Source organism: Siphateles boraxobius, unplaced genomic scaffold (assembly GCF_051911475.1).
Source record: "Siphateles boraxobius isolate OS27281-9 unplaced genomic scaffold, OSU_SipBor_1 3, whole genome shotgun sequence".
Classification (NCBI taxonomy): domain Eukaryota; kingdom Metazoa; phylum Chordata; class Actinopteri; order Cypriniformes; family Leuciscidae; genus Siphateles; species Siphateles boraxobius.
This window is the reverse complement of record NW_027508919.1, coordinates 12,787,802-12,806,163: the sequence shown is the minus strand read 5'-3', so window position 1 is coordinate 12,806,163 and position 18,362 is coordinate 12,787,802. Positions and strand designations below refer to the sequence as shown.

The 18,362-nt window shown below is 37.7% G+C and overlaps 1 protein-coding gene across 24 annotated transcripts in view; it reads left to right on the top strand.

Moving 5' to 3' along the window:
- The window catches only part of diaph2 (diaphanous-related formin 2), a 474,147-nt gene that overhangs the window by 202,349 nt on the left and 253,436 nt on the right, over positions 1 to 18,362 (top strand). The gene's annotated exons all lie outside the window — the stretch shown is intronic.

Here is an 18,362-nt window from a genome sequence, read left to right as displayed (position 1 = left end):
AGACTGTTTCATAAAGGGGCATTGCAGAGGGCCTGTCAGACATTGAACACAATTGAAGAGTCTGCTCATGTGTGCAGCGGTGGTCAGATGATCAGTCATTGAAGTGAACTGATCTGAGAGCAGATTGACCACAGTGTGTGAAGTTTGCTAGCGTTAGCCCACTGGCACAGCTCCAGATAACAATAACTCCTCTTATTCTTCAGTATTGACATTATATCAGTCTTTTAAACTCCATCCAGCAACACTTTAAGCATAATGTGGTGGTGTAAGATGTGCAGAAATGCCTATATGACTCTTGAATATAACCTTTGCTGATTGCTACTGGGGTTTGTGCTTTCTCTTCTGAGATAGTGACAAAAACACAGCCTGTTCCTGTGAAGCCGAATACCTTTTTTAGATATAATTGTGTTTAGGTTTCATTCTTCTACACTTTGTGTTGTTTCTTTAATATTTCTATGCAAAGGTGTAGGTTTTATAAGTAAGAGTTGAGGAGTTCCTCTGGGACCCATCTTTGGCTCAGTTCCTATCAATTACGCCTGGAGCGTACCCACTGACTCGTCTCTCCCCAGGTCTGTTTCTGAATCCTAACTGCACGTCTTCATGAATGAAATATGCTTTTCTGTGTTTGATAGTTGTAGCTGCACTTTTAAGATGAAGCTAGAACTCTGACAATCCAGCTTTGAAGTGTGTAAGATGCGATTTGGACCCATTCTGGAAACTTTCACACAACAAATAGAACCTTACTTCCTGATACCACTTTTAATTAAAAGAGTATTAACATTTTATAACAAATAACAGTATAACAAATCTTAAAACTCTCACTCATCATTGTGTGTTGTATGCTCGGGTTGGCTGGTCTTCGTTGTCCGTCCGAAGACAAAAACATTTGCATGTTTTTATTTATAAATCTATCCTGGGTTTAGTTCCTTCATATCTTTGTACATACATCTGTAAAAATAATCCTTCTAGCTACAGCCTCCGGTCACAGGAATTATTTTTACTGTCTGTACCAGTGGTACGGACTGAATTTGGAAAAAAGGCATTTAAATTTGCTGCTCCCTCTGCCTGGAATTGTTTGCAAAGTACATTGAAACTGAGGAATCTGGTCTCGTTGGACACTTTTAAAATAGTTTTAAATGATTTGGAGAATGAAACATCGGGCTGTAGATGTTTTAGCTAGTTATGTATTTGATATTGAAATTGTATTAGAGTTGCTTGTGTGTGTATATGTGTATGTATTTTTGGATGTTATTTGTTACACTCAAACGTGCTGTGTCTGTCAGTTTTGGCCAGGACACTCTTGTAAAAGAGATTCTTAATCTCAATGTGCTTCTTTCCTGGTAAAATAAAGGTTATAATAACCAATGGTAAACCTCACTGCTAAAAAAAAGACTGAAAGGCAAAAGAGGATTATACCACTGGTAATCAAGACTTTCAACTGTGTGCCATCTGATGAGTGAGTCTCAGTGTACTGCCAATCTCTAAAATATACTTTCACGCCACCAGTTGGAGGGGGTGGTAGGTGGTGTCCTCACCCTGTCACTTGGTGCAACTGGCAGTCTCCAGGGATGAATTACTTTATAAGGCCTCACAGATGCTTGGTTTGGCCACACACTATAAATCCTCATAGTAGAGCTGGCAGGGCAGTCATTGCTCTAGATTTGCTTAATTTTCTCCGCAACTACTGCTTTATTTATGTATTGGTGAGTGTGGTCTGCCGACTATCAGAGCTAGGGGAAAGCATTCTAGACGACTTGCTTATAGCTAAAACATATGTCTGGAGACAGCCAGGTAAAATGTAGAGACTTTCCCTCTGTAAAGTATATAAAACAAGCCTCTGTTTTCTAGTTTTCCCCCAGAGTGTGAGTCTTATTGGTCATTGAGATTTGGTATTTGCTCTGCTCCATTTCAAGTTCCTTTTTCTCGCTTAACACATTATTTTGCAACCTATTTCAAATGTTTCACTCTATTTCAAAAACAATTTTTTTGGAAGGTTTGGAATCTATGTAGTTTTTCTGAATTTCTCCCATCAGCGTAGAAAGTGTACATGGAACTGTTTAAATTATTGATAACATTGTTAAACCAAACATCTAAATGCAAATGCAAACTATTTTTTTTTTGAGCGTGAACTAAAATTTCAGAACACTAGCATGCAACTTAAAGAGAACATTTCCTATTTGTGTTGCCTAGTTAAAATATGGAATCTTTCTGAGTCTTATAGACCCAAAGCTTGGGGGAAAAAGTAAGTTGAATAGCATTATTTGAATAAAATGTTTGATTTATTATTTACATTTCCAGAGTAATGCTTCATGCCATCTGGGGGCAGTTTGGCTTACCACTGTTTGATCACAGTTTGAGAATGACTGATATAAAGAAAAAACTGACTACTTGTTTAATCAATGGTCTATCCTCTGCAAACATGCTCAGGGCTTGATCTTTTAAACAAAAATCAAGTGTTATGTGCCCTTTCATCCCAAATTATAGTCTCGTAGATTAGCATGGCTGTCCACAGTCTCCACTTGTTCAATACATGCCTAACCTGAGCCTTTTTAGAAATGCAGTTTAGACCTCATTCAAATCCTCTTCTTTGTCAGATTCCAATTTTATTGTAATGTTGTTTTCCTTGTTGCCACAGTTCCTTGGCCTTTCCACCCCCTCTATCTGGCACTCTTATTCCTTATTTCCCCCAGACACCCTTCGCTTGGTGGTATCAATCAATGGTTCTGCTTGTGTTTCTGCTTGGGGGATCAAATCAGATACACTGGTGGATTGAGTGTGTGGCATGGCCTAGTGCATTTGAAAAGCAATTCAACGCCTCTGCTTTTATGTGCCGCTGAAATAAGATGGATGCTGGCAAAACTTGCTCCTCCTCTCGCCCTAATAGGTTTTCTTCACCGCTGACATATGCTCTCAAGAAAATAGAAGTCTGACTCTCCGGCACGGTGATGACATGCATTGCTTGTTGCTTTTGAAATATAAACCACATCAGCACCACCGTCCTCTTTTAATGGTGCATCATATGAATTCTTACAGCAATTTGAACTCACAGCAGCACCTGAACACTTCACTGATATTCTCTGTAAAAGCACATACTCCTCCTTTTTCCTGCTTGGTGAGGAAAGCTGTGTTTTTTTTTTTTTTTGCATCAGTTTGAAGTGCAAATTGATGTTGAATGAAGTGATATGGTAGCTTTTTTTTCTGCCACATACATAGAACAGTTACTATCAGCAAAAACCTGAAATGAATGAGTTTTTTGGGGAGGCACTGTTCAGCCCCACTCTTGTCTGTGCTTTGAGTGGCTCAGGCAATAGATGAGTTTGATCTGGCTAAATTAAGTGTAATGGGGTGGTGAAGAACGCTCCTGGCTGCTCCACAGATGGAGTTCTGAAGCGAGATCTAATGAAGATGTATTTTAATAATTGGTGTCAATGCTGAAGTAATTCATGGAGGAGGAGGAGCCCAGGGCAGCACTTGACCTCTAAAAGGAGAACTACCATCATTTTTGTCTCTTAATGACCAGTGAGCCTATGATGAGAAATAAAGATTGAGAAATAGCAATGAAAAGCAACTGAGGGTCAAGTTGTGGAGTTCCAATCTCTCACATGATCAGTGGTTAATTTTAAAGCAGTCCCCTGCATGATAATACAGCAGCAAATTAAAGAATGGCGGCTGTCAAACAACTAAACATTTTAATCGCATTAATTGCATTATATGTAAAATTATCACATTTGTTCAAAATCTAAAATAATTGCATTTATTTGCATTAGAGGTGTGTGATATTGACAAAAAATTATATCTCGATATTTTCTGGAATTTTCTCGATAACGATTATTAGAAGATATTTTGCTGAGTGTGTTTATTGTGTTGGTACTTTGGCTGGTTAAGGACTCTCTTGGACAGCCGACTCCTAAAGTTTTTGATATTCTTCATACTCTGTATGGTGGTCAGTTCACAGCAGTAACAGAAATATATTTTTCCAATACGTTTCAATTGATTTTTACCTAATATGGGCAATTTTACCTTTTATAAAGCCATTTTTTAAACCTAATTATATGCATGGATCATCTTTTCAGGATTTCAGGTGTTGCGTGATATCTCTGCCCACAAATAGCAGTGCTTCGCCTGTAATTCACCCCAATATAGTCCTAAGTAGAGACCTGCGCGGGACTGTTTTCTTCATCCCGCTCCCGCCCGCCGAATTTCTGACCATTACCGCCCGCTCCCGCAACGTATGTGTTACACTCCCGCCCGCTCCCGCAATATGTATGTCCACTCCCGCCCGCACCCGCAAAACTGGTAAGAATTTATTCCTGCACAATAATAGAGATGCATTGATTTTGTGTCTTCTCCCGTCCCGCAGGAAAAAACACGTATATGTATTGCTATTATTAAAGAGCTTCATGGGGTTGTTTGTTTCGTTTCCCTGGCCTGCATCTGACACACTGATCATTAAAAGATAGTCATATCGTAGGATCAAATACAATCATGTATTTGTATTTATTTAAATCTATTTATCTAAATGTATTTTTATTTAATTAATTTTTTTATTTAAATGTATTTTTTTTTTTTTTTTTTTTTTGCTGTTTTTCTAGCTATTCTTCTACATCTTATAATACATTTAGATAAATAGATTTAAATAAATATATACAAATACATGATTGCAGATCTTTTGAGGGTCCCTCTTCAACTTCTTTCTTAAATGTATGAGCCGTCGTTTTCTGGGAAAATCTCAACAACAGTGAAGTTAATGCAGGCGTACCACTGTCTACATCTTTCTACAATAATTTAAATAATGAAAAGGAAAGGTAAAAACACACTGTTTTGGACCTATCACAGCAAATATGATGCTGCAAAGCAAAACAACACCCCGAGAGGGAAACAAATATAGCCTACCACAAGAAAATACAGTATACAAAACATTCAAAAATATCGCTATAATTGACAAGTCGGAATTGGTGATAATACATCAATTGTCAATGTCAATATATATATCCTAAGTACATTTGTCACAATGAACAAAGTCCAGTTCCTTTCCATCTTTGTCACAAACATTTGAGAAACTTCTCCAAATGTCAGACTTGCCTTGCTTACGTTTTGTGCTGTAAATACCTCGTTTGAGGTTCTTTTCCATGTCATTTATTGATATCTCATTCTCCACTAGGCTACCTCCCGATCCCGCAGGGTTTTTTTTAGCCGCCCATCCCCGCCCACAGCAAAGTTCAAACTGCCCGCTCCCGCGAGATTTGCGTTGGGTCCCGAGGGACTCAATCCCAATGCAGCCATCTAGTCCGAAGTCAATATCCGGCTAGGAAATTGCCTAGTCTTAATCTGCATTGCTATTTGTACTCGTTGTGAATACGTAGGCCACAAGATGTAATCAGGTTGTTGTTTTTTTTAACTCACGACATGCTATCCTGCAACAACGGATTCCATTCATTATGCTAAGCTAGCAGACTAAGACAATGCATGCACTGAGACAAAAATGTGTTTGCCCACCTATCTAAATTTAGGGGTGACGGTGAATAACCTCTATTTCAAAAAACGGTGGCGTGTTCCTTTAATCTATCCTAGTCAACTGATTCGTTCAAAAAGCTTATTCACTCAGAAAGGAAACACCACCGTGTTTGGCTTTGTTTTGAACTCTTTTCGTTGGCGAAAAAGAGCAAAAACAGGCAATATGGTGTCTAAAATGTAAGTCACTTAATATTAACTTCTTGTTATTAAACTTGTATAAAATCAATATCACATTTGTTATCATGCTGATATTAGGATAAAAACTGCACTCTTGTGATATTTATTACTAAATGATATATTAAGACTAAATCACACAGTGAAAGCGTGCACTCTAAATGCGCACCCACACTAGTCTAATCTACAAGACTACATCACGTAGAGTATCCATGCACTCTCTGGGTGTGTGTGTGTGTGAGGGATAAGCTATACTCGATAATGTCAAATCACACATCGTTTAAACAACAATTACGATATCATCACAGACAATATATATCACACACATATATTGTGACATTTCTTATACATTTCCTGGTATAAGTAAGAGTTATTGGGCCATGGCTAATTGTTCTTATTTTTTTCATTGTAATAAATTTTGTTAATTTAATTAAATTTAATTATTTTTTTATTATTTTATGTTGTATTATTATTTTATTTTCAATCACATACAAAACAATCACATTCAAATATTAAATTGAAAGCCCTATATTGCCATAAATAAATTTTCTATTTTTATTCTTTTTTTTTTCTATTCCCCATTCAATTTAAATTTAATTTAATGTAATATTGAACAGATGTCACAGTGTAAAATGAAGCAGAATGCACTTTCTCTGTGTTGATTTTATTTATAAAAGTATTGTGATCCCCCCCTCCCTGTTAATAGAGCTACTTCCCCAGTGTTTCTCATGCTAGAAACTTCATATTCAGTGCTTGTGTGAACGTTCACTTTTCTGTCTTTTTAGATCGTCTGCCAGCAAGGCATCAATGTCAGATTTCACTTTTAAAAACATGGCTGTGAATCAGGACCTTAGCTCCCCACAAGGAAATTCTCTCTGAACAACTGATTCCACTCCTCCCTTCTCGACATTGTGTTCCACCGCCAAGGCTTAATCCTTGTGTTATGGAGGGTTAAAGGGACATTGTGTAGGAATTTCTCCCATCTAGCGGTGAAATTGTATTTTGCATTCAAACGAATTGTGCTCTCCAGCGCCTCGCTTTTTTTTTTAAATGCGTGTTGCATCTACAGTAGCCGTTATGTACCAAAAACAGGGTTCGTACAAGGTGCTTAAAGTGCTTGAAGTACTTGAATTTGACTTTTTGAAATTTAAGTCCTGGAAAACCCTTGAAAACAGACATATTTTTGAAGAGGTACTTGAAAAGTGCTTGAATTATTAAAAATAGGGATGCACCGATACCGAGCTCATGTAAAAATACTCCGAATCCAACAACCGATACGCCTACCAGGCAGCGTGTGTATAGTAACACATAGCTGTGGTGCGCAAGCTGATCAGAGGAAACCGCGCAGTGGATTGAGCGCGCAGGGCACAGACGCGCGAGCTGGTCGAGCACATCCCTTTAAACAGTCATCAGTGGAAGGTGTGTAGTTCATTCGGATGTCAATGGCAAAGAAAATAAAACGAGGCATGTAGCTTATTATTAACGTTAACGTTAACTGACGAGAGAGCGCAGTTCTGTTGAATGCTCTTGATTGCTGATCGTTCACTCAGCACGTATTATTTGGATGAAAACTAACTCGTATATGTAAGTAAAGTAAAACATGAACTGTTATCTGATTTGTGTATAACGAGTGATTACCTACATTATTACTGGACGTTTGCAGTCAAGAAGTTCCATGAACGAAAACATCAGCGCGCGCCCCCGCAAACCAGCGTCTCCGCGCGCGAATACTGAATTACATTGTCTTTCACGTCTTGCGCTTGTACAACTTTTGTGTTGTAATTCACACAAAATTATGTAAAAACGGCCATCTTGGCGAGTATCCTAGTAAACAAAGTCAGTTATATCTCAAGTGAAGTAGCCATGTTCAAATGGGGTCCGTGCGTTCGTTCTTAAAGGGGCAGTTTAACAAACCCACTGCTGTTTTAATGTTAATCAAACAATGGACAAATAAATTACTCACTGCTCTTGACTAAATAGGCTGCACTTTTCAGCTTTACAAAAGATACATCTACGTATATTTAATTTATCCAGTAATGAATATGCAATTTTTTCACATTTTATTACTTTATTCACATTTCTGTACTAGATCTACCCGAAAAACTCAAAAAACACTGTTTATTTCATTTGTAGCCTATCTTTGTTCTATTGTATTTATTTGTAAGTTGATTATTCGTTCTTATTTTGTTGCTGACTGCTTAATAATGTTTTAAATTCACATTAATTAGGCTGGCAGTTTTGTTGTAGTATTAAAATTAGATTAAATAATTGATATTTCACTGGTGTCTAAACATTTGTACCACTGACCCAATCCTTTGCAAAGTATGTTCTGTGCTATTCAATGAAAGATACAATATGATAGAGCAATAGAATGTACAGTAACTGAAGCTCATACAATGCCTCTTAACAGGCTTAATTAAGCATGAAAATAATTGAAAGAAATATATATTTGATGAACAAATTAAGCCAACCAATATGATTTATATTCTTTTGGTTTATCTACTAATACATTTAAAAATTACAAATGCAGTGAAAATTCAGGGATCGGTTACGGTATCGGTATCTCGTTCTGCAAAAAGTGTTTTTTTTTGTTGTTGAAAAAATAAAATAGTTTCACGCTAAATCAATGCTGCAGCCCGTCTGAGATATAGAGCTATTTCTTATGGCTATGAGCATGATATCAAGTATATAATACAACTTTCATTCTTCAGGTCAATCATATATATTAATGGAAAAAAATTCAGTTTCAATATCCTTTCAATGGTTAAGGGGATTTCCCATGCCTGACAGCGCTGGCCAATGGATTGACCTCTATGAAGTGAAACATCAGATACCATATGTTTAACTTGAGTAAAAAAATAAAATGAAATAAATAAAAATAATAATAAAGATATTGTTTGATAAGTGCCGATTGAAGTCCTTGAAATCCAAAAAAGTAGTGCTTGAAAAGTCCTTGAAAGTCCTGGAATTTCATTTGACAGAATCTGTACGAACCCTGCTAAAAGCTATGACAAACAATGCAAGAACAATCATATGCTCTATTAAAATATATTCTTATCTAATTTCTAGGTTACATAAGAAGTAAACTTACAAACCTTGTTTTTAGCGCCTTCTCAACTTTATTCAATAGCTGCTATTCATCAAAGAGCCTGTTTAACTTTTAACTATAAATGTTATACTGTCTATATAATAAAGTACACAACATAGCAATGAAAAAAAGCATGTCATTAAGACTGTAATATTGACTTAGCCTACCTGTTGAGGAGAAAGCAGGCAACTTCAGCGTCTCTTTTGAAATCTTTCATCTGCATTAGTTCTTTCCGCCTGGAAAAAGCTATCCCGACATTGACTCTGACCTGCGGCTCGGCATATGTATGCCATTAAAAATAACAGTGCAATGCAGCCTTTTAAACTTGCCGGGGCAGTGACAAGCGCCTCTCACTGCTCTGCTCCTCCGTTTCTGCTGCTTTCAGTTACGTGACGCTGGCTCTGAACGAAAACGCATTGTGGAAACGAATTGGCCTAGTACTTTTTGACCCTCTCTGCTATTATAGTTTTTCAAGATGGCGGAACGACATGGAAGCCTCCGTGGACCTACCCGTCACATGTATTATTATCCGTCACAAGATAATAAATTCTTCATTTACGAGGATAAGTCAGATAATCAGCAGAGGTATTTTTACACCATTGAGGTGTAAAATCTGATAGGGATGCACCGATACTGCGCTTGTGTACTTGTACTCAAACTCAAAAAAATGCTCTGATACCAACACCTGATACCACGCAGTGTTTGTGTCCAGACAAAGAAACATCGACAACAGAGAGTATAATGGGGATAAAAAAAGAAGGCTTTCTATGAAGTAATTGTATCTAATTATTTGAATATTTAATGAAATATAGTAACGCTTATATAGCTGTGGTGCGTGAGCTGAATAGTGAAAAACATGCAGTGGATTGAGCATGCAGTGGCACAGACACTCAAGTGTGTCGAGCGCATCCTTTTTTCACAGACATCAGTGGAAAGTTAGTTCAGTTGGATATCAATGTCAAATAAAGTAAAATGAGGCATGTAGCTTATTAATAACATTAAAGGGGGATTCGGCAACTCTAGCTATTTCTTCGCTAATTTTCACTTTTGTTGTCGCATGTTTTCTCAGCGAGCTCCCCCTACAGCTGTGAAGCGTATATTTCACAACAACTTTGTTTAAAAAACTCACTTGCGGCACCCTCCTCCCCTTTTCTACCCCTGCTCGTGTGCATTTGTTATTATCGGAGCAGGCCAACTTTATCGTGTGGAGCTATGTTTATCCGAGGTAGGTAATACATCATACACATTGAGGGTGGCGTGTGTGTTTATGTCGAATTGCCGTAAAGCAGTTTGTGTTTCTCGCTCGTTCTCGCTACTCACGAGACTTCATATTACCAACTTACCGGGACGTCAGTCCCCATGTTGCAAGATTGGTTTTCCACCTAGGAACGTTGGGGGGAGCGGGGAAAGTCACCATTCTCACCAGAACAGGATATTAAACCATCTAAATGATTTATAAACGGTTTTATTAAGTTTAAATAGTTGCCGAATGCCCCTTTAACTGACGAGAGAGAGAGAGAGAGAGAGAGAGCGAGAGAGAGAGAGAGAGAGAGAGAGAGAGAGAGAGAGAGAGAGAGAGCACACTTCTGTTGAATGCTCTTCATTGCTGAGTGCTTCACTCAGCACGTGTCATTTGGATTAAAGCTAAATCGTATATGTAAGTAAAACATGAACTGTTACCTGATTTATGTATAATGAGGGGTTCTCTATTATTACAGGATGTTTGCAAGTCAAGAATTTTCATGATAGTTAACATCAGAAGCGCTTGGCCTGAAACTCCGCGTCTCAGACAGCGTGCGGATATTGAATTAAATTCTATTTCGTTTCTTGCACTTGTACGGACGAATTCACACAAAGTTATGTAAAAACACCTTTCTTGGTGAGTACCCTAGTAATCATAGTCGATTATATCTCAAGTGAACGTAAATCGTATTTATACTGGACCCGTGCATTCGGTCATAAAGGCTGTGTTTATTTCACATTTTAGTACTTTATTCAAATTTCTGTATCTGATAACTATTAGACCTGTCTGAAAAACTCTAAAAACACTGTTTATTTCATTTGTCACCTTTCTTTGTTCTATTGTATTTATTTGTACTATTTGTAATTTGATTATTTGCTCTTATTTTATTACTGACTGTTTACTTGTCTTTAATAATGTTTTAAAGTTACATTAATTAGGCTAGTAGTTTTGCTGTAGTATTGAACTAGATAAATGTGATATTTCACTACTAGTATCTAAACCTTTGAACCACTGAGTCAATCCTTAGCACTGAGTGCTGGAGCAGCTCTATACATGCACTGTGCTATTAAATTAAAGATCAAATATGATAGAGCAATAGAATGAACAGTGAAAGTGACAGAAGCTCATACAAAACATTATAGCAGGCTTAATTAAGTCAAGTCATGTCAAGTCACCTTTATTTATATAGTGCTTTTTACAATACAGATTGTATCAAAGCAGCTTCACAGTGATAACATGAAAATAATATAACAGAGTTTGTTTCTAAAAGAAAATTGAGTCAACGTCCACCTTAAGCAAGGCAGATCAATAATATTATTGAATATTAAATGTCCCCAACTAAGCAAGCCAAAAGCCAAGGCAACAGTGGCAAGGAACCAAAACTCCATCAGGTGACAGAATGGAGAAAAAAACCTTGGGAGAAACCAGACTCAGTCGGAGGGCCAGTTCTCCTCTGAGCATGAAAATAACTGAAGGAAATATATATTTGCTGAACAAATTAAGCCGACTAATATGAGTTATATTATTTTGGTTTCTCTACACGATACATTTAAAAATTACAAATGCAGTGATAATACAGGTACTAGTATCAGTACTCGGTATCGGCAAGTGCCAAAAATGAAAGTATCAGTATCGACCTCAGATACCTCAGATATGCTGCCCCCTATTTTGTTTCTATACCAAGCTCTTACGCCAGTTTTCTCTTCTTGCATTTCATAAACACTTACTCAAATCCTTACACAGACTGTTAGATAGAAGACAGTTTAAATTGCCTTGTTGTCAGTTTCAAGCCTGTAATCTGTTATGACAGCAGTGTTATATCTTTGAAAAAGGACATATAGGCATTGCCATGAACAGACACAAATGTATTTTATGTAACACAACAGATTCCAGGATCAAAGCTCCTTGAGATTTCCATACTGGGCTTTATAATTTAGGACCACCACCTAATTAAAATTGTTTATTTCTATACCAGCCAATCCTGTTACGCCCTGCGGCAGATGAATGTGGGATCCAATGGAATTGTTCTCCAGCCTGGCTCATATTAACAGCTTGGTCTTAATGCCACAGTAAAATAATAAAGGAGGCTTTTGATAAGCAGCATGCTAAAGCGCTTTGAACAGGGGGTTAGATCATTCCACTTGTCTCCCCTAAGGACAGAGCTGTTTATTGCTGATGCTGTTTATTGCGAATGGAAGCATCTGCCAGTGCAGCTCTGTCCACATGACTCTGGCCCTCTCCCTTCTCTCTCTTTCTCTTTCATAACTCCAGAAAATCACTCATCCTCAGACGTCAACATATCCATCTGGACCCAAGTCTACCCAGTCTTGCACTAAAAACTCAACACACACGTTTGATGGAATGCTCTTTCTATTATCAGACCACTACTGGTTTTGGCACCTGCACTTTTATAAAATCACAGCTTTTTTCTCAGCTTGTGTATATAACAGCACTGGCTTCAGTGACCGTATTGAAATTGGAGACATACCACTTTTGTAAATTATAAATTCATGGTGCACTCATTGTCAGATTGTATTGCTGATTTGAAATGTTATTGAAACAGTTATTCTTCAGTCTGGACCAGCAACAAACCAGCTTGCCTTAAAGTGATAACTGTGTACCCTTGTGACCTTGAAGCTCTGCTGTAGATTTGTGCGCTCTTTTAATTCTTCTCCACTGAAGGACAGAGGACTTTATCAAATCTGCAGTGCTACTTCCAAAATAGAGTTGCTTTCTGGTGGCATGCATCTGAAAAGAAAGCAGTTTCTCTAATTGCTCTCATGCGCAGAGCCAATTTGTCTCAATAAAGGCAATGTGGCCCATGCTAATTTTTCTTTGTTTGCCCACTGTGCTCAGCCTAGGCCCACAGTCTCGCTCATTTTTGCCATTCTCTAATAAATCACATATGCAGGAAAATTAGATAGTTAAATATTAATGGGTTGTAATGAGTTTATTGTGCATTAGAGAGGCCACAGGGGGTGACCTGGATACAGAAGTCAGTGCATTTTGAGAAGGATACCCCACTGTTCCTGGCTCTTATCGCTACACTTGGATGTCCCACTGACTTTAATCATCTTATCTCAGAGGGGAGCAATTTGGCAACCACTGCACTTTACAACCCATTTGAAAATACCACCATGCCGTGGTACCTGTCTCGAAGAAACTCTAAAACTTTGTCTTTGCCTCATAACTCCTCATTTGGGGGCATGTTTAGGTGCAAGGTTTTGCTTGCTGCTTATATAATGGACTTTTGAGTAGGCAGTGAAAGTTGGTTCTTTTTCTCAATGTGATTTCCCCTGAGAAAGTTAAAAGACAACATTGTTGTACGCTACTGCAACATTATATCCAAATCTGGTTTGAAGTCTAGAGCGCTATAAAAATGCGATAATTATTTGTTATACATGGAATAGCTTTTAAATATATGATGCTACTTCTCAAGCTCTTAAGCCTGAGATTAATGAAAGTTTTCCTGCGGAATATTTTTTCAGCTAAACAAGTCGTATTATCTTAAGTACTCGTTATAAGACAAGTATTCTGGTTTAATTTCCAAGGAAAGAGAAAAGTAGACATTAGTTGAGACATTCTGATTTGTTCAAAGAAAGAAGAATCATATTCATAGGCTTAATCGCTGTGTCACAATTCTAGTTTTGCATTTGCTGATGATCTTATGTTCGGTACAGTAGTGTGACATGATTGGACGAGCTAAGACTGAGATGAATAGGCCCTGCATCACCTGATCATTTATAGTTGTCTTGTCAGTATGAGGTACATGTGTACCCCCAGAGAGATGCGTCCTGCTCTCGGCGTGGTGATGGCCGTGGTTCTGTGTAGTTTCATACTTAAATATTTTGTGTCTATATAGATTAGCACAACACGTGTTTTAAAATAAAGTTATTATCATCCACTGTGTTTGATTACAGTTAATATAAATTACAGTATATTAAAGGTAGGGTAGGCAATGTGTTTCTAAAACACTTTTTGCTAAATTTGTTTAAAATGTCTTTATATACCAAGACATATCTAAAATGTAAGTACTCTGAAAAGGAGTTTATAAAAAATAGAGTGTCTGTAGTCCTCTCAGGGCTGCAATAAACACAGCTCATTATTCCATTCGGACCGAGTGCTCTGATTGACTGGGCGACTGTCACTCTCCCTCGCTGCTATGGCTGCCAGGCCTTCTGCAACAGGAGCTGCCCACATGCGCGCACTCGGTTGACTCGCTCATTTCGGAGGAGGAGAGGCGCTTACCGACCACAAGCCACAAAGTCTCATAATTATGGCTGAGAAAGCAGTCAAAAAGGTTTTTATTACCTGTGATTCTGACATGATTTCACTCCATCGCACTGCGCTCCTCTCCGCTCCGCACTGGTAAACGCGTCCTCCAGCTGAGCGGTTGGCATTGTTTGTTCAAGTGTTTAGGGGGCGTGGCTTTGCAATGAGCTCAGAAGGAAGGGTGTGGGAGTTTCTTTGTTGGATACTTTCAAAATCCGGCCTTTTTCTGCTAGTTTCTCAGACTTACCTACCCCGCCTTTAACTTGGTTTAGTGTTATTTTGATTGTAATTAAACTGTAAATATGTGAGAGAGAATGTGTTTAAATGTATAAAAATATAGTCAACACAACTGATTAAAAAAAAAAATCGTATAGACTTCCTCTATCGTGTCAGCATCATCCAAATGCATTTATGTTTTATTTACTTTCCGCTCGCTTTGTTTTCTTTTATCTGGCCATGTTATCAGTGGTAATTGCCGCTATAGTCTCTTATCTAAATGTTACATTTCCCAGACTGTTACTTTATTGGCTGTTTGAGCAGTTTGACTTCTAATAGACTGTAACTTTATTGGCTGTTCGAGCAGTTTGACTTCTAATTTCCATAGAAATCAAAAATGGTGCAGAGGCCACATCTCCGTGTGATCCTCTCCCCTGCTCTCCAGGCCTGTGTGGTGACGTTTTCTCATGTTTAATTTGTCCCCGAGACTCTGAGGTGGAATTGGTTCAGTGTGGCGAGGGGTCTGAAGAGTTGAGGGGACGACGCCCTCGCTGATCCCCCCATCGCCTCCCCTCGTCCGCCTTTCGGGTAAACAATCCCGGTGCTGCATGCTCAAGATGGAGCCTCGCTGAATATCAACAACACACTCCGCGGTGTGAAAAGCCTCTTCTTCGTGGAAAGCTGAGCCGAGAGCCCAGACAACCGCACAACAGCCCTCGTCCTGATTGGAGACGGGCGTTGCAAAGATAGTTTGGGGAAAAGAGAGAAAAAAGAGAGTAAGTCTGTGGAGGGTATTGAAAAGAGTAAGGGAGGGGGCTGCACAGCAAAGAGGGCAGATGTCAAGGAGAGAAACATTGAAATCATCTTAGGATGGAAGGTAGAGTAGTGAAATTTAAAGGGATAATTCATCCTTAAATGAGAATTCTGTCATCATGTTATAATTTACTCATGTCATGTTGTCCCAAACTATATGACTTTCTTCCATCTAATGCAAAAAGTGATTTTTTGTTAACACAATGAATAGGGACTGACGTGTTCAAACATAAAAGAGGGTACAAAAGAAGCATAAGCGTATCATAAGGTGGTCATTCAACTTGTGTGCTATATTCCAAATCTTCAGAAATCATAAAATATCTGATACTCTTAACTGAAGTCATAATACACCAATCACTCAGTGTCATGATTCTGGATTTAGATTAGACCGCTCGATTGATAATTTTTTTATACCTTAATGACATTTTTAGATCTTTTAAGTTTTAGGGGAATTGACTTTAAATGAAGGGACAAAAATCTTTCATATTTCATAAAAATATCTTCATTTTGGTTTTGGAAGATGAACCGAAATCTTAAAGGTTTGAAACGACACTAGAGTGAGTACATGATGACAGAATAAAATTTTTTGGGTGAATTATACTTTATAAATACAGTAAGCTGAATTTTGGATAAAACTAACTCTATCGCAAGTCATATCGTTTACATCGACGATATATATCGTCGCAACTTTTTATCACAACATCACGATATAACGATGGATCGTACACGCCTATTCGTGAACAAAAAGATGAATAGTTGTAGAAAATTTTGACTGTACTGCACAGTTTGTATGAACCACTTTTATATCACTTTTATGGTATAGTACTTTTTTTTTTCTGTCCCCATCCATTGTAATTGTATTTAGCTGTAATTGTAATTCTGTTTAGAAAAGGAACGCGATGACATTACAGCTGGTCAAGACTGAATTATCGTTTTGAGTGGACCGTGAACGTTCAGCTTGTTTTCGAAATGTACATGTTGACTGTTGTTGAAGTCAGCATGAACAAGAAACTTTTCCAACTTTTGACCAACTTTTCTTCCCTATTGTGACGTACAGTATATATGAGTAAAATGAGCTGGACTTGATTTTCCCTATTGTTGGTATTTGCTAATTGTCAGTATGGGGGTAGATGCAAAGGTCGGGAACGTTAAATGTTTTTGATTAATTAGAAATGTATTATACCTACTGCAATATTAATATAAAATATGAGGATTGTCAATTTTGATTTCATGGTGCCTTTAAAAGTCTGTCTTCAAGGCCTGATTGCTGTGGATCTTTCTTGCTCAAGCTTTGTCCCCTTTTACCTCTCCCTCTTTCATTCAATGATCACTTCAGTCCTCCTCTTTGAATGCTTGTGAGAGTTTTCTTGACCTCTCACCAGCAAAGATCAGCTTTTGAAGTCTTTACTTGATGTATGATAGCCATATGGTCTGACAGGTTGACATTTTGTATCTTATTTGTTTCTGCTCTCCTGATCTTTGACCTCATGTTTATCTTGACCAATTCTAAAAAAGGAAGCAAATAATGAAAGAAGATAGGTCTGTTTATTTTCAACATAAAGCAACATTGCCTTAAGAAAGCATTCTATACAAATTGGAACGTACACTGTTTATTTTTTAACCTTTCCCTCTGGATTTTGTAATATGTTTTATTAAAATATGTGTTCTATGTACACAGTTTTCTGAGCCATGAGCGACAAAATACTTAACATTGACAGCCATTAGTTTAATAACATTCATTTGTAATTCTTGGGAGTATGAGGATGCAGGGTCTTTTGCTTCCGCTCCTCCGTGAGAGATACGAGACTGGTGCATCGTGTAGGTGTCGCTCATCAGTAATCACGCTACCGGCCTTGTGCTGCTCTCTCACGGCCCTCAGCCTCGTCCTGCTCGCCACATTTCTCATGGGGCCGTAAGGTATTTTCTACATTTACAGGGCTAGTCTGTGATTTTATTGCCATTCATTTCTAAGACCACCTGCGTGAAAATCCCCGGGCCGAACAACCTACAGTTTTTTGACAAACACCAAGGTCGTGTGGTAATTCAATTGCCGTTCGAATCCACAGACAGAAAACCATTTTTACTAACGTATCTATATTTTCCTGTTTTTTTAAACGGGATATTTAAATAATTAAATAATAGTTAGGGTATTATTTTCCTATTATGACCAGGGGTTCCAGGGTTCACAAAACTCGGCCCTTCACCGTGAATAAATCGCCATCCGAATGCATGAGTTTTATCACTGTGGTGCCATGCAGATTTATTTTTAGGGACGTCCACAAGAGAATCAATTACCGTCCAAATAGGGCTTTAGACTCAAGTCAGCAGAACAGTAGATACCTATTTATGCGTTCTCTCTATCTTCCTCTTTTTTTTCTTTCCAAATATCCAAGGTGCTGGTCAGCCCTTGGCAGTGGACAGGTCGAGAGTGTTTGTGTCTGTGGTGTGCTGTTTAGATGCTGATACAAGTCTCTGTCCTGGCACATTTCTTTCCCTTCCTCTTGTCACTAAATCCATTTGCAGACACCCACAGGGTGCAATATAGGAAGCATTTCATCAATTGTGACTGTGAATGGGAAACTTTGATCCAGCAGCTAATTGTCAACTTTACAGCAGAGCAAATGCAGAGAGAGAATATAGTGGCTCCAAGAAGTAAACTTCAAAATGCATGGTTGTGTTTACAAGATTATATAACAAGTTATCAAATCCAGTAGCATTTATTTTAATAAAAAGATAATTTCATTTAATTTCATTTAATTTATTAATGTCAATAGTATGAACAATGGTTACTTAGCTAAGAAACCTTAGCCTTAAAAGAGTTAATCTGGAGAACTATGTCCCAGTGCTATTTTAGTATTATTTATATACTTTATAGTATGTATTGTATTAACATTTTGAATTAGCTTTTATTTTATATTTATTTTTTCATTTAATTTTAGAATCTGCCCCACTGGTGCTCATCTTTTTTTTTTTTTTTTTTTATTATCTAAGGTGTTGATCTAAATATGTCTAACCTATTTTTTTATCATTTCTATTTAGTTT